Source organism: Eufriesea mexicana, unplaced genomic scaffold, assembly GCF_001483705.2.
Source record: "Eufriesea mexicana isolate 0111107269 unplaced genomic scaffold, ASM148370v2 scaffold1623, whole genome shotgun sequence".
Classification (NCBI taxonomy): Eukaryota; Metazoa; Arthropoda; class Insecta; order Hymenoptera; family Apidae; genus Eufriesea; species Eufriesea mexicana.
The window spans coordinates 678,263-696,952 of NW_016909734.1; the positions used below are offsets into that span (position 1 = coordinate 678,263).

Sequence of the window (18,690 nt, forward strand, 5' to 3'; positions counted from 1 at the left end):
TTTAATAACCCTGAACTATCAGCTGTCACGCTGTCCTTTTTCTTTGGTTGACAATATTTTATCGCATAAATGGCGCAAAATTCAAATCTTGCGTGATTTTTAGGACACCATTACCTGTCTCGATTGATGAAGAATAGGTCAAGAATGAAATATACGTCGCTTTTCTTTGATAATAAGCGAAACAAAAATTCCGAATCTAATTAAAACACGCGGAGAGCAACATGGCCGGCACGCGCGAAATCTCGCTAATTCGTTTCAGAATCTACTCGAGGTACCTGTGAGAAGCCTATCAGGAAACGTGTACGTGCATGCACAGTGACAGCTTCCCGAAGAAATATGGACCCATCCGGAAAAATTTGCTTGCACTTTGCAAGATCGGATGACCGAATTGCGCTAGCGAGACGCGATCGATGTTAAATCCTGCTTGCGGAGGCACGGCGCATTAGGAACGGAGCGTGTGGAGTTTAATAGAACGTGTGCTGCCTGGAGAACATATGTATCCGTATATACACGCGCATCCGGGAATCCAGCAACGAAACCGCGACAGTTAGAAACGTCCTTGCCTTAGCGGTGGTCGCCCACGTCTTCTCGCTTGGCCACCTACTCGCCAACCTTATTGTCTCGCGGTGCTCTTTCAACCTTCTACGGTCTACGTTGCCTACGGTACTCGGTTGTAGCTTTTACGCCCCCGTCACCCACTCCGCCTCACCTATTCTCGCGACAATACGCGCCGAGCGTACAGATGCACCGTGCGACGAGGAGGAAGAAAGCGAGAAAGACGCGGCCAGACAGACGCTATGGAGAGGGCGCTTCTATCTCCATCCGCGTGTTCGTCTATTTACATAATTGCTGGCTTACACAATTTTCTTGTCGTAACTCATTTTTCATGGCATTTAGAGCCGGAATTACACGGCACCGGCGACCGGTCGGCTAGATTATTTTATAATGGACGATGCCGCCGGAACGCCACTCCATCTCCGGAACATGCCTGTGGAGAACAAGATGGCGGCCGCGTGGAGTCAGAACGAAAGCAAAAATCGCTCGAATTGATTCCAAATTAGCCACGTTTTCTTGCGTTCTCCATTGAGACTTTGACATTTGTTAGAGTACTTGGTATCGATATTTACCCTGTGTCCTCCAGAGAGAGAGAGAGAGGGAGGAGTGGATACAGTGATCGAGAATAGAGGGGAAAAGGTAGTAGAAATTGTTTGCCTCCTTCGACTTCGAACTTCGACCCTCCGAGAACAGAGATGGCAGGGATGGATTGAAAATTGGACGACGAGGGAAGAAACGCGAGCCGTTTCGTTCCATTCATATCAAATTTTTCTCCGTTATTCGTAGTAAGCGCGTTGTTTGCCCACCGCTTACTCATTCGACGATGTCGCTGGTTCTTCGACAAAATTCCTTCCCGACAATGTTTTCAAAACAAACGTCGGTAAACACGCTCGGTTTCGTAATCCACCACCGATTCCGGCGTTATCGTTTCAACGCGGGAATTAATGGGACGTCGCTTAAATATAGATTTGGCGTCAGCCGCTAGGTATGCCGGGAGTATATCTGCAGATCGATTTTCATATCTGGAGATTTTCGTTCTCGTTAACACTTTGACGTTGGTCGTATATGACTAGTCACGGTTTCTACCGTGACGCCATGGTGGTCATTGGTGACAGGAGCGCGTGAATCACTGTGACAGGAATCTTTATTTGGATGGTGTCACCCTGCATCGGGATCTAACTTTGCTTCGAGGAAAATTGATAAGCTGGATGGTTCCGCGAAGGTAGGTTGAAAGACGCAATGGGCTGGTGTCATAGAGCCTACGAAAACCTTGACGAAGGGTTCAAAGTGACACCTTTTTGGCAGTGCACCGTGTGCACCACGTGTCACGGGAAAATTCGAGCCTGGGTTTACCCCATTCCGAAATTAAGAATAAAATCAAGAGTAAAAGTCCTTATTGAGATTTATTAACCTGATTTTACCACGCTACTTACGATTGTAAAAATTGAATGACAATTGACAGTTAGTCGATTGTCAACCGTTACCAAGGTGCTACCCGTCACCCGTGACCGCGAAGACGATTTATTATTATTTTGCCACTGTATATTTTGAATAATAAAAATATTCCCGTGGTGTCCCGTCGGCGTGACAGTCAAAGATTTAATAGAAATCTCTATGACAGACGCCAAGGACCGCACGTTGGTTTCCGTGCTTTTTCTTGGAGAGGGCATTGCTAAAAGCTTGAACTACGCTTGAACTACTTACAATTGTAAAAATTGAATGAAAGTTGACAGTTAATTGTCAATGGTTGTCAAGGTGCCACGGTGGTCATTCGTGACCGGAGCGCTTGAACTACTTACAATTATGAAAATTGAATGAAAGTTGACAGTTAATTGTCAATCGTTGTCAAGTTGCCACGGTGGTCACTCGTGACCGCGAATACGATTTATTATTATTTTCCCACTATATGTTTTGAATAATAAAAATATTCCCATGATGTCCCATCTGCGTGGCAGTCAAAGGGTTAATAGAAATCTCTATGACAGACGCCAAGGACCGCACGTTGGTTTCCTTGCTTTTTCTTGGAGAGGGCATTGCTAAAAGCTTGAACTACGCTTGAACTACTTACAATTGTAAAAATTGAATGAAAGTTGACAGTTAATTGTCAATGGTTGTCAAGGTGCCACGGTGGTCATTGGTGACCGGAGCGCTTGAACTATTTACAATTGTGAAAATTGAATGAAAATTGACAGTTAATTGTCAACCGTTGCCAAGATGCCACGGTGGTCATTGGTGACCGGAGCGCTTGAACTATTTACAATTGTGAAAATTGAATGAAAATTGACAGTTAATTGTCAACCGTTGCCAAGATGCCACGGTGGTCATTGGTGACCGGAGCGCTTGAACTATTTACAATTGTGAAAATTGAATGAAAATTGACAGTTAATTGTCAACCGTTGCCAAGATGCCACGGTGGTCATTGGTGACCGGAGCGCTTGAACTACTTACAATTGTGAAAATTGAATGAAAATTGACACTTAATTGTCAACCGTTGCCAAGATGCCACGGTGGTCATTGGTGACCGGAGCGCTTGAACTACTTACAACTGTGAAAACTGAATGAAAATTGACACTTAGTCGATTGTCAATCGTTACTAAAAGCGCCACAATGGTCACTCGTGACTGCCAATAAGATAAACGCTCCATTGGATAAGAACGTTGTCTTGTATTACCAATTTATTATTATTTTGCCGTTATATGCTTTAACTTGGCAGTGAAAGGGTGAACGCATCGATGCTCCATGGTTGACGAAAGACCGGATCGCTCATACGGAATTTAGCATACGAACAAGTTTCTCGAAAGTTTCTCGAAAGTTTCTCGATCTTCAGCTTATGGCTCCCTTCTATTATGCAAATCCTCTGACCAGACGAGTGGGTAAAGAGCAACGGGACGCCCTAGCGGATCGCGCGGATCGAACATTCGTAGTTAATATTCATAGACGAAAAGAGGAGTAAAGAGGTTGATCTTTCGGTAACCTTAAAAATTCGAGCCCTCGCGGAAGAATGCTCGTCGGGAGTAAGGTAACCCGGGAAGAGATCGGGTCAGGAGAATTACCGTGCTTGTCTGCACGGATCGATACACCGCGGAGAGGAAGAAGAGGAAGAAAGTGGAAGAGGCGGGTTCGGTGGGAATTAATCGCGACCGAAAAGTTGCAGCGCGGTTGTTTGCGGATTTTCCGGGCGTGCTAACGAGCCGCGAACTCGGCTCTGAAATAAACGAGTCGAATCCCCGAATGGCCGGGGAGAAACGAGCCAACTGCGCCAACCATCGACCTGTCGATCCTCGGAAAGCCGCAAACGTTGCTCTGTAAAAACAATTACGGAGATTTACGGCCACCACGGTCCCGCGTACACGCGTTCCGCGCGTTTTCCGCGCCCTCCCTAGGCGTCCATTGTCTCGCTGCTAAGGTCGGGATCGGATCGACCGATATTCGGACACCTCCCTGCGCGATGCAATCGAACAAACGTTACGCTCGATCGAAGAAATCGCGCGTGAATTTCGACTCGGTTAATTCGCGGGTTTAACATAGTCGCGCTACTTGTTGCGATCCGGAATTCCAGCCGAACGTTATGTAATAAACGTCAATCGGTTCTGCTTTTCTGGATATCATTATGCAGGAATGTTGCACAGCAGAAGCATGGCCAACTTCGGCCGCGGAATACGTTTGCATAAATTATCGTGGAATTCGTTTCTAATTAATTCCTCGAAATCGTTCATACATAATAGATCTCGTTCTCCCTCTGTCTCTCTCCACGACTCCGGGAGCTTCGAAATGTCGCTCGGTCGATGGTAATAGAGCTTCCGGAAGATTCCCAACGCTTCTCGAACGAACGCGCCATTCCCGATTGTTATTCACGGTGGCTCGTCGATCGTGGGATGCCGATCTGTACACACCTGAGTCGAACGACGGTGAAATTCCGTAGTGGCGTCTTCCGTTTGACGTGCGTGCTGGAAAATTCTACGGCGATCGGTAATCGGCAGGTATCATAAGTAATCGAGTTCCGTTTGACGTTCGTTGTCGCCGACGTCGAGTCCTCGGCCATTGACGCGTGTCATCCGCGCGACAAATTCCTGCGAATGACGCGCGAATCGCAAATTAGACTACCGATACTTTGACCGGTCCGACGCGTACTCGGGGAAAAAAGAATCTTCCGGTGCCGCGACTTGGTGCTGAAAACAAAGTCGCGAGATCCGAGACGCATAAAACAGACGCGATAAGCTCGATCGGCGTCGAATCGGCAAATTTCTAATTCTAATTGCACAGAGGTGACATAAATCGGCATTGAGGGATGGCAAGTGAGAAGCAATTCTCGCGGTACGCCATTGATACAAGGAACACAGAGTAGAGGAGGAAAATCGGTTGACTCAATGTTAAAAATATTGGCGCGAATCGCAAATTAAATTACCGATATCTTGACGCGTATTATAGAAGAAAGAATCTTCCGGTGCCGCGACTTGGTGCTGAAAACAAAGTCGCGAGATCCGAGACGCACAAAACAGACGCGATAAGCTCGATCGGCGTCGAATCGGCAAATTTCTAATTCTAATTGCACAGAGGTGACATAAATCGGTATCGAGGGATGGCAGGTGAGAAGGAATTCTCGCGACACCCCATCGATCTGACGCGCAAGAAGCACAGAGGAGAGAAGGATGATCGATTGACTCAGCATTGAAAATATTAGCGTGAATCGTAAATTAAACTACCGATACCTTTTCTAATTCGAATTGCATTAACGTGACATAAACCGGCGTCGAATTCTCGCGGCACGCCATCATTCTTGCGTGCAGGGAGCACAGAGCAGAGGAGGAAGATCGGTTGACTCAGTAGTGAAAATATTTGAGGGAATCGTAAATTGGACTACCGATACTTTGACCGGTTTGACGCATACTCGAGAGAAAAGAGTCTTCGGGTACTGCGACTTGGTGCTCGAAACAGACGCGATAAGTCTGATCGGCATCGAATCGGCAAATTTCTACTTCTAATTGCATCGAGGTGACATAAACCGGCGTCGAGTTCTCGCGGTACGCCATTGATCTGGCGCGCAAGGTGCACAGAGCAGAGGAGGAAGATCGGTTGACTCAGTGGTGAAAATATTTGCGTAGCACGATCAAAACACTTTAATCTCGCGTTTTATACGGCACGCTTTATGTAGCTGGTATGTATCGGGCAAAGTGCAGCGGTGATCGTCGAACAATAAAGATCTTATCGCGTTGATCCCGACACGTCACTTTTCACGACAATCGTGGCCAGCGATATCTCGCCGCGATAGCGGGTTTGTTGTTCTATTAGGCGATGTATTATCGAGAAGCCCGAGCATGACCAGGCTACAACGAAATTAATTTCCCGCCCGATTTCTCGCGATAATAGCCCGTTCGCTGTCACTTCGTTCTCCACGCCGCGTTCTCCACCGATGACTTAGCGAGAAGCTGGAATCCTCGAGGTCATCTGACCCATCTACGCGTACGCGTAGTCGATGACGAAATGCTCGCGTAAAATCTCTCTGTGAGTCGTGAAAAGGAAAGTCGAAATCGTTATGATTTCGACACTCTCGAGATCGTGATCGTAGTCAAGTTTTTCGCAGCAATTACTCCGGCCCGCGATAAACCGTCCAAATCTCTGTCACCGTTGTGCAAGAGATTACAAATTACCCTGTGACCTACGAGCAAAAATAGTCGAGTCTAGATAATTTTCAAGGACTCGTGAAAATCTCCAGTCATTCCACTAAACACCGGCAACCACGAGTCTACGATTAGCACTTAAGTAGCAACGAGCACGCGACACAGCTAGTCCCGAGCGACGCGTAGGACCAAAATGGAGGACTCGGCGCGTGCTCCATGAACGATTCACGGTATCCTGAAATTCATTGATCGGAAATACCGCGCGGTAATCGTGGATGAATCGGCTGGAACCGGTTTCGTCGTCGGATGATTTACGGTTTCGAAATAATCGTTAGATCTCCGTTCGTTAATTCCCGCGCCCCCATCTCGCATCGAGATCCTCGGCGAAGATCGATCCTCGATCGTGCGTCGCCGATCAGCGTTCCGACGCCATTGTTCCCGACGTCGTTCGTTGAAAACAACATCGCGATGAACTCTAATCCGAGCTGTCTTTATTTTCGCGCGGTGACTGGTCGATCCGTCTATCTGGCCAGGCTAATGCCTCCAATTACGAGAACGACGAATCTCGAGAAGTCTCGGAGAAAACGATTAGCTCTCGAGTCGTGGAGCGATCTCGGTTACGTCACCGTCCAACTCTTCCCGCTCGCGGCTTCGCTCTGCACGCGCCGAACGCGTGTCATCTTTGTCATTCCCGTCGCTATTTTTCTCACCTCGCTCTCCGTTCCCTCCATTTTTCCTCCAACGTTACGTTCCAGCTACACGCTGCAATTAATTTCGCGAGGAAGGACGGTCGCCGGTTCCGCGAGGCGGCGCGTTACGCTCGCGGTTTTCCGCTTTGACCATCGCGATTACCGGCGTTTACACGCTGGCTAATGAAATACGTAATTATTCGCAAGCAAGATGTCGACGATAAATGTACAGTTAACGTTGCATCACTCTCATTGTTCCCGATGGAAGAAAAGGGAAAAGAAAGATGGCGACGAGGCGGAGGAAGACGAAGAGGATCGGGAGGAACGAAGATTTACGTCCGAACCGCGGCTCGTGGTTCCGTAAAAATCCTCGTAAATTATTCGGACACGGGAACGGGGAAAGAAGCGTCTCGCGTAATTACGACTATAAATACACGCGAATTATCCTTCGTTTGCATAATTCCCGCGTTTGCAATTTTGTCGCCGATCGGACGTATACGCACAGATCCGAGCGACTCCGTTGCTCCTTCTCGCTCCTCAAATACCCCGGCGAATAAATATCGGAGATTTCGCGGAGTAGATAATGAAAGCTAATAACGCGGGAATTTACGACGCGATCGGACGTGGTCGGCGCGGATCGGCAGAAATTCTGCTCCTCGGCCGCTTCTGCGAAAGTAATCGATGTTACATGAATTATTTACGATTGGAAACGGGGATTACCGGAATCGCGTTAAAAATAAGCGTCGCTCGATATCTCTATCGCGTCCATCTGCGAGCCAGCCGAGATTCCGGAAATCAATATCCTCGGATTACCGAATTTCCCCTGTCACTTCGATAAAATTACCTTCCGCCACCCCCCGCGTCCCCACCCGAGGCTGTACGTGACCACGACGAAGCTACACGGATCGGCCGAGCGTGGTCGTGGCCATTTTATTTTCCACGCCTTTTCGCGGCCGGGTCAGCCGGAATTCCAGCGACCATCGAGGCGACCCGGCGAGAAGATGTACGACGTCCGTGGCCGAAACGGATCGGGCGCGCGAATTCGAGAGAATTTTATTAACGGGGTTGGAGACGGCGGCCAGGCAGAGAGGGTAAAAAGCGAGGACGGAGGCGCAGGACGGCCGATGAGCTCGAAATATTTTTCGGTCGCGGCGGTCGGCCGGCGCAACAGGTGCACACCCGCTTCTGGCCTCCATTAAAGTGTTTACACGGGAGACAAGAACTTTGAACCGTCCGGTTTAATCTCTTAAGCGCTTCCCGGACAGCGGCCGCGACCGGAGGGGAGAAAGCGGATCCGGGGACGCCAATTGTCGGGGAATATTTATGAATTACGTCATCGGTGGCCCCCTACCGCACCACGGTGCGCCATACCGGCGACCCTGAGTTAACGACCCCGTCAAGGACCCCGGGGTAGTCCCGTGGCTTTCCAGAAATTCCGAAATTATCCATTTGCCCCCTTTCTTCCTCTACTTTTCGTTCATACGTTTACCGTTTTTCCGGTTTTTCTTTTTTCCCCCTTCTCGCGAGTTTTCGCACAGGGATGTTCGTTCTGCGGGAAATATCTCACTTGTTTTCTATTTTATCTGACCATCATTGCCACGTTTTCACCTCGTGGTGAGGTTTTCGGAGTATTCCCGACTATCGATTACGGGCCCTGAGTGCCGCGCACGATTCCTCGATATTTTGGCGCGCTTGAGTGTGCCTGAAATATTTGGGTATGCTTTAAGCGGCCCGATAGCCCGGCTGTCGAAAATGTTTAACGAGGCATTTGCGCCTGCCGACGTTGCCTCCTGTTTGAATAGCGTGGCCCTGTCGGTATTTAAACTTATCTTCGTCGTTCGACCGGTTAAATATTTTTCAATCTTCGCGTCACTGTCGTCGCTATCTCGCCAGGGCCGATAAAATTTCCCGCTTTATCGGGGCCCGAAAGTATTTCCGCCCCCTTTTGTCCGGCCGGTCGCGGCGAAAGGCAAGGCGGCGTAATTTAAATGCCTGTACCCGTAAATCCTTCGTGAAAGCGTGCTGGACAGGGACGTTTCCGTAATATCGGCCATGTTTAAACGATTCCATCGGTCCCTTCGTCCCTGCCTCGTTCCCTTCATCCTCAATCGGCGTTCCTCCGACGAGCAAGTGGGTGGAAACACGTTCCGAGTTCTCGCGTTAGCCGAGAGCTGTCCTCGAGTCTCGGATGCGTTTCTTCGAAGTGTCTTCACCGATGTGCGTCACGGCTGAGAACGGAGGATCGAAAACAACGCGCTTGGCTCTCGTTGTTTCGCCAAGAACCAGTCTCGAATTAAGCCTCGTCTCTCGTGAGCATCAATAACGGCTAAAAGTAGCGTTGGTGTACGTGGCAGTGTTCGTTAAAGCGAATCGTAAGTCGTAAGAGAGACGTCTAAACACCTTCGCTCCTCTAGACCCAACTTTAGGGGTCTAGACGCTATTTATACTGCGAGCACGAGCCGAGCAGCAGCGTTTTCCCGAAGGAATTTTCTGCCGACCACGAAGAAGCCGATCGAAGGCGTGCCGATGCTAGGGACTGGCCATCGATCACGCGACACGTGTCAGTCTAGACGGAGTGACACGGTAACCTATCGGTTAGCCAATAATACCGAAACCTTAGAGAAACGCGTTCGTTGTCGCCGCGACGTGTTCCACAGCCTGTAGTACACCCCGGCTATGCTAAGTCCCGTGAACGACCAATCTGTCCAGCCAATGCCGAATATCCGCCGATAATAGGGGAAGCCCTAGTCGCTCTGCCAACTGTAAAAGATCCATCGCGGGACGCCATCGCGGTTCGTTCGTCGTCGCGATTAATTCGATGACGGATCGCACTCAGAGGTTACGCGAGGGTGCTTTCTCGAGAAATAGATTCCAAAACCGCGAAAAGTAATTTCAAGCAGACAAGCCGATGATGGATGCGTGGACTCGGCTTGACCCGTTTGTGATTCCTCATCTGACGTTTGGGGTCAGGATCGAAGAATAGGGGTTGGCTTGGGGATCGAGGGATCTTTTGTTTCTCGGTAGGTTTCTAGAGTTTTCGGATTACGAGTCTCGCTAGGCTTCTGATTGCCACTCACGGCCGATAACGCGTGGACAAACATATGCTCCCGGTGATAGCTTTCCGCTGAAAGTCGATTGCAACGCAGTGTCATACCGAGAATCGTCGATACGTCGGATCTTGGAAATAAAGTTACCTATCTTACATCTGATAATCGGTACCTCGATGCGAAATTTTCCACGGACCTTCTGCGGGAATTGTTTACTCGGAGTTGGTCGAAACGAGTCAGGAATACCGATCTATTACGTCGTCCATATGGGGACGCGAGTCTGGGATCGAAGAATCCGCTGGAGGACCACGCGAGTGTCACGGGACATGTCCTGTGACGTAAGGAGAGCAAAATTCTGCCAACTCTCGAATAGAGACTAACGCGGATAACTACGTACAGTTTTGGAAGGTCTCGCGAAGGTATAATACCGTGGAATTGTACTGTGCAGAATGCTCTTTATTCGTGTCCTAGTGCGGATTTATATATATGAGAAAAGGGGCAGGTTTTGGGGAAATATTGGTTGACACGGGATTGGCTGTCAATGGACTTTGGTTTGTTTCTGATGATTTGTCTCAGGTTTGGGGTTTGTATACGACGATGTAATAGGACAAGGTTTGAGAAGATGACAAGAAGCACCCGTTGACACAGGGTTGACACCAGAGTCATCAGTAGGAGAGCAACATTCTGCCAACTCTCGAATTGAGACTAACGCGGATAACTACGTATACTTAAAGAAGATCTCGCGAAGGTGTAACACCGTGTTGTACTTGCAGAATGCTCCTTATTCGTGTCCAGGTGCAGATATATATCCGTGGGACTGTATGTTAGGGGAGGAATATGTTTTGGGGAAATATTGGTTGACACAGAATTGGCTGTCAATGGACTTTGGTTTGTTTCTGATGATTTGTCTCAGGTTTGGGGTTTGTATACGACGATGTAATAGGACAAGGTTTGAGAAGATGACAAGAAGCACCCGTTGACACAGGGTTGACACCAGAGTCATCAGTAGGAGAGCAACATTCTGCCAACTCTCGAATTGAGACTAACGCGGATAACTGCGTATACTTAAAGAAGATCTCGCGAAGGTGTAACACCGTGTTGTACTTGCAGAATGCTCTTTATTCGTGTCCAGATGCAGATATATATCCGTGGGACTGTATGTTAGGGGAGGAATATGTTTTGGGGAAATATTGGTTGACACAGGATTGGCTGTCAATGGACTTTGATTCGTTTTAGATCACTTGTCTCAGGCTTGGAGTTTGTATATGATGATGTAATAGGTAAAGGTTTGAAGAGATGACAAGAGGCATTCGTTGACTCCCAGGGGTCAGTCAATAGTGCATTTCGGACGTTGACTATGGACCATAAGGTCGGCTTCACACCGCTATCACGGGATTTTCCATACACTGATAAAATAAAATACGTTAAGTCTCTTGGAGCCCGGATGAAGAACGTTATAGACCGATTAATCTTTTTAGTAAATTTCGGATCGCTTCGATATATAATACAAGTTCTACAACGAGGCTATGTCGGAAAATACAATAACTATAAATCGGCGGAGAAAAATAAGACTTAAGAATAAGAATAAAAAGTAAGAAAACATTTTTGATGAGGTGAAAATGACCATTGGCCCTTAGTCAGGGTAGGAATGAGTAAGATGTTTCGAACTTTGACACTGGCCTGCCTTTATCAGCTAGGTCTTTTTAATGTCTAGGAATCAACGGACCGTTGGTCATCCAACAAATCTACTGCCATCTTAATGCGGATTCGTTTTGCCGAAAATGAACTGTTCTCGTGAAATTATTGCAAAGTACTCTTGAAAGGACCGAGGTCAAGGACTACGGACATTCCTTAACCCTAAATCTACCATGAACTAAATGACCGTTCTTAACCCTTCGCACTCGAGAGGTGATCTTCAGTCGCCATTAGATAAAATTTCGAAGATCGTTATTAATTAATATAGCAAATTTAAGATAATGTAACGGTATGCAAATAATTCTACGTTTTAATTACTGCTCGATTTCTTATTTACTGCTGACTAAAATATCGTCAGCTATATGACAGCAAATTTTTGGACCCCTACTCTTCTTTAGCCAAAAAATCGTCGAGTGCAAAGGGTTAAAACTTGCATTCGAAATTCCACGTGCAACATTATCCTAATCACTCGTCTACGCCATTTTTCTTCTACTATACGTATAATAAATCCTTCAATGTCTCCCATTATTCAATTTTCTTAAGATTCTACTACTTTTCTATTCACCGCTTATTTGACCATAGTAGGTCCACTATTAACTTTCGCGAGGTCTTGGTGAAACAAGTCAAACGTACGTGTCGGTTCGACTGACTGAACTGTTTTATCGAATGGTTGAATTGGATTTATATACATTGACTGCCGAGTCATTAGCGCATTTCGGACGTTGACTATGGACGATAAGGCAGACTTCTCACGAGCGGTGCTTCCGTCGCTGTGGAAGAGACGAAGAAGAAGGTCGCTCTCCCTTCTGGAAATCACGGCGGTCGTTGTCTCGTCGGTCCACGCTCTCTTTGCTCGTGGCCCGACGCTGAAATTCGACCGCCTCCGGCTGCTGCGGTTCATTCATCATCCCGCGCAACGGAATCCACATAACTGGAACACCTTTCATCCATCACGTCTCAGCCGGCCTCCGAGCACGGCCAGACGGCTTCATCCGATTATCCGGATCCGCGGGCCTCGATCTTTATTTCGACCGTGTCCGCTTTCTCCCGCTCGCTCGCGCGCGTGCGCGTGCGTTCCGAACCCCTCTGGATCTATCCGTTCTCCAGCTAGGGCTCCGTACCCCTTTTTCTGTTTTCATTTGGGTGAAATCTTCGAGAAGATACCTGACCCCCGTAGGAGAAGCATTGAGGTTATGTAGGATTTTTAACACTTTACCAACTAGCTAGCGATTCAACAGCATATGTACATCCGACCAGACGCTCAGTTGCAGATTCTCCTTAGTGTCCCCCATATAAAACTGCTCCCATATAAAAATGTAGGAGCTTAGAAAATAACGCAACTGACGTAACTGAACAATGTACTTCAATACTAAATAACAAATTACTGTTCATATAATGATAATGACTGCTGTAATGATAATGGCAACCGATTAATAGGCTATCCGTCTGTGACAAAGAGCCGATTAACCCTCTGTACTCGAGTGGTGAGCTTCAGTCACCATTAGATAAAATTTCGATGATCGATATTAATTAATACACCAAATTTAAGATAATGCAACGGTATGCAAATAATTCTACGTTTTAATTGTTACTCGATTTCTTATTTACTGTTGAACAAAATATCGTCAGCATTATGGGAGAAAATTTGTGAACCCCTGCTCTTCTTTGGCCAAAAAATCCTCGAATGCAAAGAGTTAACCCTTTAACTAATATCGTGGTGAGCAAACTTTCTTGCATAAATAAGGAGGAAAGATTCTATTGGCGTGCTATAGCCATTGCAATGCAATAGAATCTGACTGGAAAGTTCAATTTTATTGACATTTTCGACTAATATCGTGGTGAGCAAACTTTCTTGCATAAATAAGGAGTTAACCCTTTGCACTCGAGAGGTGACTCTAGGTTACCATTTGATAAAATTTCGAAGCTCGATATTAATTAATATATCAAATTTAAAATAATGCAAGAGTGTGCGAGGTATCGAAATTGAATAATTCTGTGTTAATTATTATACGATTTCTTATTCACTGTTCGAAAAATATCATCAGCGTTATGGAAGAAAATTTTTCAACTCGTACCCCTCTTTAGCCAAAAAATCGTCGAGCGCGAAGGGTTAATAGGCTATCGGTCGGTAAAGTGTTAAGGGTTCCGTACCCTCCATCATCCCGATTCGTTGACATACGATCGTGTCCATTGTTGTACCCCGAGCTAGGACGAGACGTGGACTCGAACGTCATGGCGTCGTTAAGCTCGCATCTCGCTTCTTCTAGCCTTCGATGTGTGCCAAGGTTGATTTATCATCGCGAAGCTTCGTCCATGTTTTGTATTTGTTGCGAACTCTAATGAACCGTATGGTGATTAAGGGCTTCGTTAAAATAGATTTTCTTTCTCCGGTTTGTTTCGGAGAAGAGAGAGGATCGCAGAGGGGGAAGGTTTTAACGAGATCCCTTCGTTTTCTGCGTTTTGTACATTTTTATCGTGCCCCGGTGTTTCTGCGGCCGCATCGTTACCGAACTTTCGTCCCAGACAGACATCCGCGGCTAAGAGTGCCGTTGATGAGCTTGCAGATTCGCGTTGCATCGTGGAAGTCGACTAAGACCGCGTGCCTCTCTCCGTGCCTTCTGTTGCGGGTAAAATTTGTTCCCGATAAGATTGATTTATCGTCCACGATTCTACCCATTGTTTCAGCTTTCGCTCCGCGTAAGATTGATAGTTTTGTAAAAATTCCCCGCCGCTTTTTCCCCCGTGATACACAACCGCTCCGTTCTTTCGTCGCAACGCTCGGGTGCAGCGATGCTTCCGCGGAATCATTAAAGATGCAAAGGGATCAACGTTGTCTTCGGCGACGTCGTTTGTCATCGCGCAGCGTCGAAAAGTCCGCCATCGCGGTGGCCGTGTCTCGTGGCCCCGTCCGAATCGACGCCTATTTTCGCCGCTCCTGGCACGAATAAATCCGTCCACGGGGCCCGATCATCGGATAAACGCCGCAGGGATAATTAATTTTCTCGCAATCGGGTACCCAACACGTCCGCGACCCGCTTCTCTTCCGTACAATTATTTGCATAAGTGAAACCACTTGCGAAAGATAACGCTAGGATACACTTAGAAATCGGTGTCCGTGTCGCGTTCGAGGAAGCCGCGAGTCCTCGTTTCGAACTTTTGTCACGACAATGGGCGACAACCGAAGTCTCGTAAACTGTTACACGGTGATTACATCGTGAACAGGGATACACGCTGCGCACACCGTTCCGCGACGTTCCAGTTTCCAATGCGAGTTGCAAAAATTTCAAACTTCTGCGCAACGTGTCGCGAATACGTCCCATTGAATTACACGTGCAAGAAATTTCGCTGTTCGTACGGGGAAACGTACGATTCTCCATTGACGGTAAATTGTCAATGAAAATCGGTGCTTCGCAATGACTGCGGGAATAGGTCGGTGAAACCTGTTCGAAAAATTTTCCGAAATGCATTTTCCCGTCGCGTAAATGAAAATCCGCGATTAGATTTCTGAGAACCGCGGCTTCAGACTCGAAGTCTCTATATGTTTGGAAGGCAAAGAGGGTCAAGTAGCGAAAACAGAAGCGCTGAGAGTAAGCAAACGAGGAAGTTTCGGATATATACCGGCGCTTAACGCGAGAAGGTGTCTAAAGTCGGCGGAAAACGGGCCACAGTTGTGTTTTCTTTCCGCGAATGCGTGTTCCCCGAAAGCGGAACGATCCTCGGCAACGGGGTCAAGACTTTTAGCAGGGCGTCCATCGAGAGCCACTCGGTTTACGCAACCTGGCATCCGACAAACGAGCAGTCAATTTTTCTCTTTTTCTCCTTTTTTCCGAGAAAATTCGGGAGAAATTGTGATTTACGAAAGCCGCGCGACAGACAGGTAAACACTTGCTAACGCTCTGCGAAGATACACTGTGTGATGCAGAATCAATTTTTAGATCTGCTACACTGTGCAACTGACCAGTGTTCCTTGAAAAAATTCGGATTTTCTGTGGAACCCTAGCTGCAAGACACATCGGCGAGAAAAATTCTGATCGTGCAAGAGACGAATTGCTTTGCGAATCATTATCGTAAAATTGCGAGGGGAGTTTTGAAAGTGTTCCAGCGAATTGGGAGCGATTTCGAGCGGACTGCACAGGTCGCTCCTGCTCGAGATCCGCGAACCGGTCCGCGAGATCGGTTCCCGAAATCCTGGCGTTCCGCGAACCACCGTAAATCCGTTTATTGCGCCTCGCCTTATTATCTGCCCACACGGGCCGCACCGAAAATACATTCCAGGCCGTTGCTTACTACAAATTTGAATCGCGTTACGCCGCGCCGTACGGTTGCGTCGAATTGCGTCGAATTGCGCCGCGCTTGCGTCCGACCCGCCGCGATCCTTATTTGCACGCACCCGGAGATCCTCCGCGGGTGTCTAGTTGCGTCTGGACCAAACGCTTACACGGCCTGGCGATCGTGACTTTCGATCGATATTCCGATGATAAAGCTTTGGCGGAAGTTACTCGGTGCTTGAGAGCACGCTTTCAGTACCTTCTGTCGCAGCAACTTCTGGAAAAAGGGGCACGTAACGTCATTGGGTGCTGGGGATGGAGTAGAGACTACAGATATAGAAACACGTTATTTCGAGTGTCAAATTTTTCGTAATTCAATTGTAACGCGAGGGACTAAGGGTTCTGATTGGACCAGGGTCAGTAGATGGAAGTACCTCGATAAAATAGGATGCTTGACATCTGAATTATACTGTGATGTAATGTCGGGAGCAAGTGAGAAAATAGACTCATTCCAAGAGGAAATTAAAAAATTAGACAACGAATTAATCCCCAACGAATTATCGAGGTCTTTATGCAGTTTTTAGGTTATGTCACATCAGGTGACAGAGTTTGAGAGAGTCGTTTCGCGATCGGTATCGCCATTTTTGTTGGGCCAGGGTCTTTAGATAAAGTAGGATGCTAGGCTTTAGATAATCCTGGCATCTGAATTATGCTGTGGTCTCGATAAGCATGATTTAATATCGGGAACAAGTGAGGAAATAGTCTCATTCTAAGAGGAAATTAAAAAATTAGACAACGAATTAATCCCTTTATCTATGTAGTCTTTATGCAGTTTTTAGGTTATGTCACATCAGGTGACAGAGTTTGTCAGAGCCGTTTCGCGATCGGTATCGCCATTTTGGTTGGGCCAGGGTCTTTAGATAAAGTAGGATGCCTGGCTTTAGATAATCCCAGCATCTGAATTATGCCATGATCTCAGTGAGCATGATTTAATATCGGAAGTAAGTAAGAAAATAGACTCATTCCAAGAGGAAATTAAAAGCGCAAATTGTGGATTTGGTTTTATTAGTGTGAATGCGAGTGTGCTAGGCACGATTGCAGATATGTATTAGGTCTACCGGAAAGTTCTGTCCGTTAATGTCACCTAAAGTTTTGTCTAATTCACTATACTTCCCAGATTTAATACCTAATTCCATCATCCTGGGAAGTGGTCATAAGTAACGATGAAAATGATATTGTTAGATAAATATAAATAAATTTGTTGAAAATGTATTATTTTCTTTTACTTCAAAAACGGACAGAACTTTTCGGTAGACCTAATATGTTTTTGGAAGTGCGAGTGAAAGATCTAAAATGCGTGGTATTGTGCAATTGTTATAGGTTAGAGCCAATATGATGTGAGGAAAGTCAGCTTGTTATGAAAAGCGTGAAAGTGAACAGTGACGAGATAATAATGGTATTAAGAGAAATTTCACCACACATACCTAATCGTTGTAATCTTTTTGTGACGTGAATATATTATAATTTGTAATTAATATATAATTATTAAACAGCAAACTCGCACAAATTGGACAACGAATTCGTCCCTTTGTCGAGGTCTTTACCGTAATTTTTAGGTTATGTCAAGTGACGGGGGTTGTCAAAACCATTAGGCGATCGGTATCGCCATTTTGGTTAACGAGGGCTTACAATGCTTCCTAGAACTCTTTGGGGATATTGGATTTAGGGAAAAGAATTCGTCCCTCGGTTAACGTGTATACTTCTCAGGGTATTTAGGCTTAAAGACCCTAAGCTGAAATGTATCTACTTAACTGTCTACCCTCGAGCTGTATTTGTTTTGGATATTCGAAATTCTTTTCGAGTGTTCTCTCGAAGCAAGCTACGGTGCCTACGCAGGGCAATAGTCATAAACTGCGATGAAAGTTCATCGACCATGCACGAGAGAAACAGAACTCATCTTCCATGATCACGACCGCCATTTTTATATACTTAATTTACTACCTTCTTTTATTCTCTCTTTCAGGACCCCGACGTGGACAGCGATTCTAACGTTGCGTGTAATTCTGTGATCGTAAGTAGAGCCAAGTATATTTTATTTTGGAAAAAATATTCGAGAAAATGGAGGACGCGAGGAAACGAGATAGAAAGAAAGGCCAACGCAATAATTATTACCCGTTACATTCGGTGTGACGAAAAATATAGCAAAAATTGTGGAAATAAAAAAAATTGTGGCTTACGGAAAATGATATGCATATAATATATATAAAAATATAATACATACGAATAATTATGAGAGAGTACAGTATTTAAATACTTGAAAATAAAAATTTTTATTTTTGATAATAAAAATTACTAATTATGGTGGTAATAGTCGTTGATACGTGATAAAATTGTCTATTTAACACTAAACATACCTAAGGGGGTCAAATATCCCTTTTCAAAATTTACTTTATAAATCTATTCGTTATAAATACATATCTATAATATATATTATTAATTATACTCTATATAATATAATAATGATATATCTATTCTTTATAAATATATTCGTTATTATTTTTCTCGTTCATCTGACTTTCTGTAAATTGTTATATTATCCGATTGTTTAATTTCTCGCTTCCCGTTTTTCTCTTAACTTATTTTTTACCGAGAAAAATTCCTTCTCTGTATAATAATAATAATATAATAATAGTAATTCTGTATATACCACGAGGGATCATTTGACCCCCTATGGTAAGAATAGGTGTGCGTAAAATACCGGTACGTTTAGCGTTAATATAGACATTAAATTATAAACGTATGGAGAAATGTCGGCCAC

The 18,690-nt window shown here is 45.8% G+C and overlaps 1 protein-coding gene across 1 annotated transcript in view; it reads left to right on the forward strand.

Annotated features, from left to right (window-relative positions):
• The window catches only part of Pdk1 (Phosphoinositide-dependent kinase 1), a 423,846-nt gene that overhangs the window by 212,989 nt on the left and 192,167 nt on the right, over positions 1-18,690 (forward strand). The window contains exon 2 of the mRNA XM_017901522.1: positions 17,896-17,943. The gene's annotated coding sequence lies outside the window, so the exon portion shown is untranslated. The remainder of the gene's footprint in view (positions 1-17,895; positions 17,944-18,690) is intronic.